Source organism: Chenopodium quinoa, unplaced genomic scaffold, assembly GCF_001683475.1.
Source record: "Chenopodium quinoa cultivar QQ74 unplaced genomic scaffold, ASM168347v1, whole genome shotgun sequence".
Lineage (NCBI taxonomy): Eukaryota > Viridiplantae > Streptophyta > Magnoliopsida > Caryophyllales > Amaranthaceae > Chenopodium > Chenopodium quinoa.
In genome coordinates this window covers 2,097,688-2,108,472 of record NW_018743616.1, presented here as the reverse complement: position 1 = coordinate 2,108,472, position 10,785 = coordinate 2,097,688, and positions in this window count along the sequence as shown.

Here is a 10,785-nt window from a genome sequence, read left to right as displayed (position 1 = left end):
CGTTAATCTTGGGAACAAGGTTGCGATGTGTGTGTTGAATTGACAGGGTCTTCTCCTTTGACTCATTCTGGGTTGTTTGACTTTGTTCCTGGGCGAGTTATGACTGATGCGGCTCATCGTAAGCAGGTCAAGTATGAAGCTAGTTATCGAGCGATTGGGTACGGTTTCTTTCCTTTCTCTTTCTTTTTCTCTTCTCTTAGGGAATTAGAGAAGGAGGCTGATGCGTTGCTGAAGCGGGTCTAGAAGTTCTCAAAGACTCAAGACATTGGGGCACGTGTTGCTGCCCATATCTTCACTATGATAGGATTTGCTATAGCTAGAGGAGTGGGGGCCCAGTTTGTATCTCGGCTTCCCACTAATTTTTTGTAGGTTATACGACTTTTTCGGCTTTTGATTTATAATAATAATAATAATAATAATAATAATAATAATAATAATAATAATAATAATAATAATAATAATAATAATAATAATAATAATAATAATAATAATTCCTCCGTTAATTGTTAATCGCAACAAAGGGGTTGCGTGCGGATTCCAATGCAAAACTTTTAAGAGTTGTTAATTGTGAGATAAAGCCATGTGATTAAGAATATAATGGAGGGAAAGAGTGTGGGCCTACAATACTTTTTAAAAAAGGATTTCCAATCTGATTTTGGGTGGGTGTACTTTTCCCTCCCAAAATTTTCACCAAATATCAAATTTTTACTTTTCAACTCCCTTTTTTAAGATTCAGCTCCAAATTTTTCCCACCTTGCAAATTTTCCACTTGCTAAGGAGGGTATAAATGCTATGGGATAGAAAGAAGTTTGAGAATTTCAAAAGTACACACCATGTTCTATCACTAACCAAATTACATCCACATTTAAAACACAAAAGCTAGCACTAATTTACTCCTACTGTTATCTTAATTACCTAAACGCTACCATCCTAAATCAAATTAGTGCTAAGTTAGTGACAACATCTTCAATAGCGTATCTACATGCTTCGATTCAGCTTGAGTTGTCCCAAAAAACGCTAGCTTCACTTCATCACCTTCTTGATCTGAAATAGAAGAAGTAAAACAACCAACATGGGAGATTTTTATAATGAAGAATTCTATGGAATTGAACAACTACTCATGGAAGAAGACATGAATGAATTTTCAGATTCAAGCCATACTTGATTAGGGGATTTTGCTCCCACCAATCGGAATGCGCCACGTGGGCCAATCAGGTCTTGCCAAGTGTCCCCCAGTTGGAACTGTCAGGGCTTGCCACGTGGCACACGCTTATTCGTCCACCTTGGACCTATTATGTCATAGCACGTGGCATACTCCATGCCTAATGGAGAAACCGGCCACCCAGGCCCAACTTCCGAGGGAAGCCCAATCAGCCCTAGGTTAACCTAAACCTAGGATTGGCACGTTTCCCAAGGTTATAAATACCTCCCTTAATCCTCATTAAGGGAGATTACATGAATAACAGGCTGATCACGCTAAAAAAGCAGATTACCTACATTAAACACTCTCACCTAGAGAGACCCAATCACTTTAATTTCCGCATTAATTACTCCTCAAACAAGTACTAACTTGATCATTGGAGGCGGAGCTCCCACCACCAGGAGTCTCCGTTGTTTTGCAGGTACAGGCGTCCGGTTCCAGTCTCGGAATTGTAACTCTCCCGCAGGACATCAGAAAACCCCGAAACATTTGGCGCCGTCTGTGGGGAGAGTACTTCTGAGATGGCATCCACGTTTGTACCGACTCTTGAAGAGAGGCGTCCCCTAGACGACCCTCAAGTTCAGTCGGACCACGATACTGAGAATGAATTTGAAGTTGAAGCTCACACAGCTTCAGACGGGACCCTAAGGGCCCGACGTACCCGTCATACCGAAAAGAGGGAACGGGAACATCTTCAAACTGGTAGTGAGCCAGCAGGCGCACCGCCTGTTCGGCAGCAGCCGACTGATGGGTCTGCTCCCATCACAAGGAACGAACTCATGACCTTCATGAGGGACTTCAAGGGAGAAATTCAAGAGTTGATCAACAAGAAGCCGCCTGCTCTGGACAAGGAGCAGTCGGCTAAGAAACCCTCCACTTCATAGAAGAGGAAGTCAGTTCAAGGGCGAGAGGCGACTCCTCATCCTAAATCTAGGAAGCGGGAGTCGACTGCCCATGATTTCACAAAATACCGTTTTCCTACTCCAGGAACTAGGAAACCTGTTCGTCATATTCAGGCGGACGGGTCGAGGAAAACATACACAGACGCTCGGCTACTGCTAGAGCAGAAGAAGAGTGACCGATTGTCAGAGTCGGCCTCTACTTCAAACTTCCAAGACAGTCTGCGAAATACCTCGATGAGGCATACTCAGTCGTATCATGAGAGTCAGTCAGGCGGCACCTCCCGTCAGTCCGGCTATCATAGCGACCAGGCGGTACCAAACTTACCGTTTGTACCGCAACAACATTATTTTTTACAGCCACCTCCGTTTGGTGGACATGCAGCAAAAATGTCCAACCTATGGACTGGCAGCTACGGTTGCTTAGACTTGGTGAACAGCCGTCGGCCTTCTCCAAGGAAATTACTGAAGCCGCTCAGCCGGCCAAAATGAAAAATGTATTAGTAGGCGCCTATGACGGCACTACTAACCCAAAAGACCATCTGATGGAATTCACCAACCTGATGTACCTTCAAGGGTTGGATGATCCCACTTGGTGCAAGTGTTTCCCAGACTCAACTCCAAAGACACATTTCTTGGGATTGAGCATGACATGGTGCCGCCTGAGTGTGGCGAAAGTTTCTCGGAGGTCCGACAGATGATCTTTTTGAAGTTTTGACTTGACAATCATATCATCAATATATGCCTCGACATTTCTCCCAATTTGATCAAAGAACACCGTGTTTATCATTCGCTGGAAAGTGGCCGGGGCATTCTTAAGACCAAACGGCATGACCGTGTAACAGTATAACCCCTGATCAGTGACGAAGGCCGTCTTCTCCTGATCTTTCTTCCATAAAGGAATTTGATGGAAACCAGAGTAGGCGTCCATAAAGCTCATCAAAGCATGGCCGGCTGTTGAGTCGACCAGGTTATCAATTTTAGGCAGAGGGTAACTGTCTTTGGGGCACGCCTTGTTTAAGTCTGTGTAGTCTACACACATTCGCCAGGTGCCATTCGGCTTTTTAACAAGCACCACATTTGCAACCCAGTCTGGGAAGTAACATTGCCGAATGAACCCTGCATCAAGTAATTTTTTAACTTCGGCGGCTGCCGCCTGACCTCTTTCTTCGCCATGGTTCCGCTTCTTCTGCCGTACCAGCTTCTTTTTCGGATCCACGGCTAGTTTATGTACCGCCAGATCAGGACTAATGCCTGGCATTTCATGAACTTCGAATGCAAAGATGTCTTTGTATTCTTTCAATAGTTTGTGAAAGTCGTCACCCAGGACTCTCAGAGCAGTCGTCCCAACTTTGACTGTTCGGTCAGGACGCGAGTCGTCTAAGATCAGGTCCGTATGCTCACCAGCCGGCTGAGGGCGGGATTCATCCGACCGCTCCTCTGCCAATGATTGCTATTTTCTGTCTTTTCTTGTGGCCCCCGTCTGGGATGCCTTTCTCTTCTTGCCGCCTGCTTCTTGAACAGGCGCACTCTCCTTGACATTGTCAAGGTGTATTTTTCCACCACTCGACCCAGTGGCAGTAACAGTGGGCTTGACATCCGAGAGATAGCACTCTCGGGCCATCCTCTGATCTCCCCTTAGGGACCCGACTGTTCCATTATCCCTCTCAAACTTGAGCAACATAAGAGATGGGATTATAACAGCCTTGGAATTATTCAGGGTTGGTCGTCCCAGAATCATGTTGTAGGCCGAGAGTTCTTTTACTACCAGGAACCGGACTACCATGTGTCGTCCTTCCCCTTTTTCACCCAGGCGGATGGGTAAATCCACTCGTCCCACTGGGTGGACGACTCCTCCTCCAAACCCTACTAAAGGGTGGGATGCCGGATGTATGCAATCAGTCTGATATTTTAGTTTCGACAGACATTTGCTACTGATGAGATCTGAGGAGCTTCCGGTATCTATGAGGATTCGGCCAACTCTCTGGTTGGCCACTTTACATTCAATAACGATAGGGTCGTCATGCGGCCCTCTTACCCCTCCTAGATCTTCTTCAGTGATGACAATCTCAGGAAATGAATATTTGGAGGGCCGTTCTTGGTGAACGGAATGTACATCTAACCGCCTGATATTGTCTTTGTTGCCCCTAATAGTGGGGCCGCCTCTTGAGAAGCCGCCTGCAATGGTGTAGACGACTGCATCATCTGTATCAAAGCTGTCGGCCTGTTGATTCTTTTTGGCCGACTGCTTTTTCGAGGAAGTGTTCCCCGTAGATTTCTTGACATAAGTGTCAAGATCACCTTGCTCAGCCAGGCGGTCCAGATACCGCATGAGACTGATGCAATCATTGGTGTGATGACCAACATCTTCATGATAATCACAAAATTTTTCTTGGTTCCGATAGTTTGCAGAACCCTTCATGGGGACCGGCTTCTCAATTGAGATCCGTCCCTTGATTTCCTTTAGGATAAATTGGCTATCCTTGTTAAACGCATACTTTAGGGAGTATGGTTTGAATTCTTTTTTCTTTTTCTGGGCCGGCTGTTTAGAGGAATCAGGCGCCCAGACCTCCTTTCTCTTCTCGTCTTTGTTTGACGACTGTTTCTGTCGTCCTTCTCTTTTGTCGAACCTTTTCCCGTCCGACTGTTTTACCGTACCACAAAGATCAGTCGCCTGTATATAGGCTTCCGCTTCAATCAAGGCCTCTTGAAGAGTCGCCACCCTCTTTCGGACCAAATCAAATTTGAAGGTCGACCCGTCTTTGAGACCTCTGAAAAAGTCAGTATAGGCTACTTCATCCGGTAACCCTTAAATCTGTATTCTCATCAGGTTAAACCGCCTGATGTAAGAACGAAGCCCCTCCTTCTCGCCCTGCTGAATTGTTCCTAAATCAAGAGTCGTCTTCTTCGCAGGGATGTTCATGGCGAAGTTGGAGGTGAATAAGTAAGCAAGCGTCCTGAAGTTATTTACAAAACCAGTCGGCAGGTTGCCGAACCATTGTTGTGAGATTCCTTTGAGAGTCGCTGGGAAACACTCAAAACTTCAAAAAGATCATCTGTCGGACCTCCGAGAAACTTTCGCCACACTCAGGCGGCACCATGTCATGCTAAATCCCAAGAAATGTGTCTTTGGAGTTGAGTCTGGGAAATTTCTCGGATTCCTTATCAATCAGAGAGGAATAGAGGCGAACCCTGAGAAGGTGCAGGCGGTCATTGACATGCAGTCGCCTCGTACCATCCGAGAGGTTCAGAAGTTAACAGGTTGTCTGGCGGCCTTGGGAAGATTTCTAAGCCGATCAAACGACAAATGCTTATACTTTTTCCAGGCAATTAAGAAAAAGGCAAGGTTTGAATGGGGGCCGGATGCTGAGGCCGCCTTCCAGAAATTGAAAGTTCACTTGCATTCCTTGCCGAGGCTGGTCAGCCCTTTGCCCAAAGAAGTACTCTACATGTACCTGGCCGTCTCTGATCATGCGTTAAGCGTTGTTCTCCTTGCTGAAAGAGACGGCTGTCAGCTCCCGGTCTACTTTGTCAGTCACGTACTGAAAAATGCCGAGTTGAGGTATCCCTTAGTGGAGAAATTTGGTCTTGCACTCTTCATGGCTGTTAAAAAATTGAAGCCCTACTTTTTGGCACATGCAGTCGTCGTGTATACAGACCAACCTATCAAGCGGCCACTGACCATCATGGAGTCGTCAGGCCGAATGATCAAATGGGCCATAGAAATTCAGAGCCTCGAAGTTACTTTCGAGCCTAGAAAAGCAGTGAAGGGGCAAGCCTTTGCTGACTTTATTGTTGAGATGACTCGTCCTCCTGACTCTCAAGTTCCAGACCAAGTCTGGAAGGTATATGTGGATGGAAGCTCTACTTCAAATGGTTGTGGAGCAGGCGTCATATGTCAGTCGCCAGAGGGCGACAAGTACGAGTATGCTCTACGCTTCAGTTTTCAGGCCTCAAACAATGAGGCAGAATATGAAGCTTTACTAGCCGGAATCCGCATGTGCAAGGCGGCAGGGGCAAGAAAAATAGACGCCTGTTCCGATTCACAATTGATAGTGAGTCAGTACAATGGCGAATACGAAGCAACCCATCCGGCCATGATCAAGTATTTACAGGCGGTCCGACAAGCAGTCGGCTCCCTTGAGGATTTCCATCTGATCCAAGTGCCGAGATCAGAAAACAACTAGGCGGATGCACTGTCAAAATTAGCATCATCCGCCTCCTGTGATACTCCTCGAACTGTTTTATGGGAAGTAATGGAGAAGAGAAGCATCGAGGAAGACCCTATTGGAATCCTAGACAGAAGCTCAACCTGGATGGATCCAATTAGGGCATATCTGACAAACGATTCCCTGCCGGATGATCATCATCAGGCGGCAGCACTGAAAAAACGAGCAACCAGTTTTGAAATAATAAAGGGAGAACTTCACAAAAGGGGGTACCTTCAACCTTTCTTAAAGTGTGTTACTCCAGAAAAGGGACGAGAGATACTAGACGATCTTCACTCTGGTTACTGTGCTTCCCATATAGGCGGTAGGACGCTTGCTCAACGGGCAAGGCGGCAGGGCTACTTTTGGCCTACTTTAGAAGCAGATGCGATGGTGATGGTGAAAAAATGTGACAAGTGCCAAAGGTTTGGCAAACTAATTCACCGTCCGGCTACTGACCTCACTACCATTCATAGCCCACTACTGTTTGCTAAGTGGGGCATGGATATTCTGGGTCCATATACGCCTGCTACAGGCGGAAGGAGGTACATACTTGTTGCCGTCGACTACTTCACTAAATGGGTAGAGGCGGAGGCTGTAAAGGGAATCAAGACGAAGGATGTAATTTCATTCATTTGGAAAAATGTCATCACTCGGTTCGGGGTTCCCATGTCTATGGTTTTTGATAATGGTCCCCAATTTGAGACGCCTGTTCTCAAAAGCTGGTTGGGTGACCAAGGAATTGCACACTACTTTGCATCTGTCGGCCGTCCACAAGCAAACGGCCAAGTAGAAGCCTTTAATAAAATCATCTCAGACGGTCTCAAGAAAAAGATTGAACGAGTAGGCGGCCTATGGGCGGATGAATTACCACATGTTCTCTGGGCCATTAGGACGACTGAAAAAGGGGCGACTGGAGAAACTCCATTCCTCCTAACTTATGGTGCGGAAGCTGTTCTTCCAATAGAACACTACGAGCCGACTCTTCGAGTAATGCTATATGACGAAGAGGCAAACTAGGAAGCCATGCGCCTGACATTAGACTCACTTCCTAAAAGGAGGGACAATGCTGTCTTGCGCCATGAAATTTACCGCCTGAGAATGACTAGATCATACAACAAAAAAGTACACAGGCGTCCACTCAAAGTGGGGGACTTTGTACTTAGAAAAATGGAAGCAGTTGGAAGGGCTAATGAGTCTGGCAAACTAACTCCCAACTGGGAAGGACCCTACCGAATCTGTGAAGAGGTCAGGGACGGTACCTACCGTCTGGAAACACCAGATGGCCAACCGTTGCCTCGAACTTGGAATGTAGATAATCTTAAGAAATATTTCTTTTGAATGATGTAAATAGTCAAGGGCTACTTAATAAAAGTTTGCATACTTAATATTCACTTTTGTACTAAGAGGGGCACGCCTACTAACAAACAGTCGGCTACTCTCCATACTCAGTTTTTATTCTTACTTAAGAGGGGCATGCCTATACATTTACAGTCGGCTACTCTCCACTGAGTATTTTACTCTATCTTCAGAGGGGCATGCCGTCTGTACCTTTACAGTCGGCTACTCTCCATTGAGTATTTTACTCTATCTTCAGAGGGGCATGCCGTCTGTACCTTTACAGTCGCCTACTCTCCATTGAGTATTTTACTCTATCTTCAGAGGGGCACGCCGCCTGTACCTTTACAGTCGGCAACTCTCCATTGAGTATTTTACTCTATCTTCAGAGGGGCATGCCGTCTGTACCTTTACAGTCGGCTACTCTCCATTGAGTATTTTACTCTCTTCAGAGAGGCATGCCGCCTGTACCTTTACAGTCGGCTACTCTCCATTGAGTATTTTACTCTATCACCATAGGGGCATGTCGTCTGGACATATAGTCGGCTACTCTCCATAGAAGATAGCCGACTGGTTCCAAAGCACACAGCCACCCCCCTTATACTTAGCTAAAAAAGATTAGGGCCTGGTCGACCTTGTGCTTAAACAGGCGGCTACCCTCCTTTTACTTAGCACCTACGTTCACCAAGAACTAACCAAGGCCACAGGCCGAATGATCAGACCAGGCGCCAAGCCAACTGATCAAATCTTCAAAACTAATACGACCTGTCCCAACATCATAGCAGGCGTCCGGCGGCATCCCTCCGGATGAAATTCGTCGCAGAGAGCAGCTCCCTTTTGGGTGGAACATTGCTCTATAAACTAATTACACGGCACCTATACGACTGTCCCCAAGGGCAAACACGTAGCCGTTTTTGAGACAAGGATAACTCTATCACTAACCAAACCAGTGGTAGCAGTTGACATCTGAGTCAGATGACCGCCTGTATTACTTGGGATAAATGCAGGGGGTACCTCTTGAGTTAATAGCCAACAAACATTGGCGAATCAAAAGGTTCAGTCGGTCTCCGCCGCCTGGTACCTTTACTACTCAAGCAGGAGTGACGGCGACTGAGTAACACCAAAGTTACCTCATAGTCACTCTCTCAAACTTAGTATGGAGCCTAAAAGGTATGAGTCGTCCGTCTGTTTTTAGCAAACAGGGGCTCTCAACCACTACTCCTGCTAGGTTAACAACCTATGAGTTAAAAGCCAACAAACATTGGCGAATAAAGGGGAACAACCGGTACCCACCGCTTGATACCTCTACTACTCAGTTACTTGGCGACTAGGCAACAATCATGTTTACTTGGTCAAACCACTTTCCTACTTGGTTAATTTTACAAATGACAGGACCGCCTGCCTAAAGGGGATCCAGTCTTTAAAATGGTTTGAATACCGATTGGATAAATGGCCGACTGATCGTCTAGCCTGGAAACAGACAACCAGTCGTCCAGGGGCATAGGCAGCGTGACTAACTATCCGTTCCTGTCTGCAACTATCGGCCATGTAAAACAGTCGGTATAGTGTACAAATTGGATATCAAAATATTCAATACTTGAACAAATTTGAAGCAAAACAAAATATTCATTAAAAAGAAGCCGGTCATTAAAGACCAGCAAAATATTCAGAGCCCCGGCCCCCTGGCCGGGTAAATACAAAACAAACGGCACGCAGGCCGTGGAAAGAAGACATAAAGCTTAAGAAGGGGGCAGATCTTCAATATCAGCAGCTGCCGCCTGGTCAGCACTCTTCTTGCTGGACTCGGCTTCAGCTGCATCCTTCTTTGATGCATTACCCCCAAGCGGCACAAGCGCCACTACCGGCTGCTCCTCCTCCTCCAACGCGTCCTCCAACGCCTCTTCCTCAGCAGCCGCCAGGATCTCTTGATTATATCTATCAGAACACTGGCGGTACGTTTTTTCCCATGAGGCAAAGTCGGCATTGGGGAAGAGGCGGCCCCAAGTCATGCGCTGGATTTGAGCAGAGTCTTCCATCATCTCCCGGACCAGCTCTTTCTTTTCTTGCTCGGCCTTTTCCGAGAGCTCCTGAGTAAGAATCTTCTCCTAGGTCACCAGGCGTACCTTTACGCTCGCCAAGGAATTCTCCAAGGTTTCGTATGAGGACATCTTTTGGCGAAGAGGTCTCAGCTCGGCCTTGAGGCTGTTGATGGTCGCCTCCAGCTCGCTATTCCTCTTCTGGGCCGCCTCTAATATCAATGGTCAGAACTTCATTTTGGGCAATTTGAAACATTGCCTTATCACAGTCAGAGGCGGCCATAGCTTTTGCAGCCTTTACCTCTTTGTTCTTCCGGTCAAGCAGCTTGCGAAGGCCGTTCACTCGGAGCAGGGCCTAAGTAAAAAGGGGAACAGGCGTCAGTTTCCAAACAAAAAGAAAACAGGCGTCCTGGAATTCAAATACTCAAAACTATGCTAAGTATACCTCAGCAAGGACCCCTGCAATCCCGTCTAGGTCAAGGGTGCCGACACCCCTGACCGCCTCCCTTTCAGCTGGAGGAACGACCTTGATCATAGACTTGGCCACCTCGACCAAGTCAGGCTCCTGAGGGCCGGCTGCATCAAGCATAAACAAACGGATTAGACCTAGTAAAAAAGGGAGCAAGTCTAAAATTTACAAGGACAACTTCATACTTCTAGGCGGCCCAGCTGGAGTTTTAGAAGAAGTGGCCGGCTGTTTCTCAGCCGCCGCATGTTTCCTGGCCTTGGGGTCGCAACAGTCGTCCTCCGGGCCTTGGGGTCCGGCTGTTGGGAAGAAGAAGCTCTTGGAGCGCCCGTCTAAAAAAGAAGAAGTCAGTATATGCATAAACACAACTCCAAAAAGAGGGTGAAAGGTTTGAAGCCCACCAAGGGTGCCCCCTTGTTGGGGGAGTCGGTTGAAGACTGTTGCATGATGGAGGCCCGCAACATGGCCGCCGCAGTCTTGGAGGCGGTAATTTTGCTCATAGCGTCCGCTGCAAAAACAAATAGCAAAGTTAATAAAAGTCATAACAAGAAATGCATGGAACAACAGAGTATTCTACAGGCCGGCTACCTCTTGAGCACCGACTGCTGAGGCCACAGGCGGCCAAAAAGTACTCGTC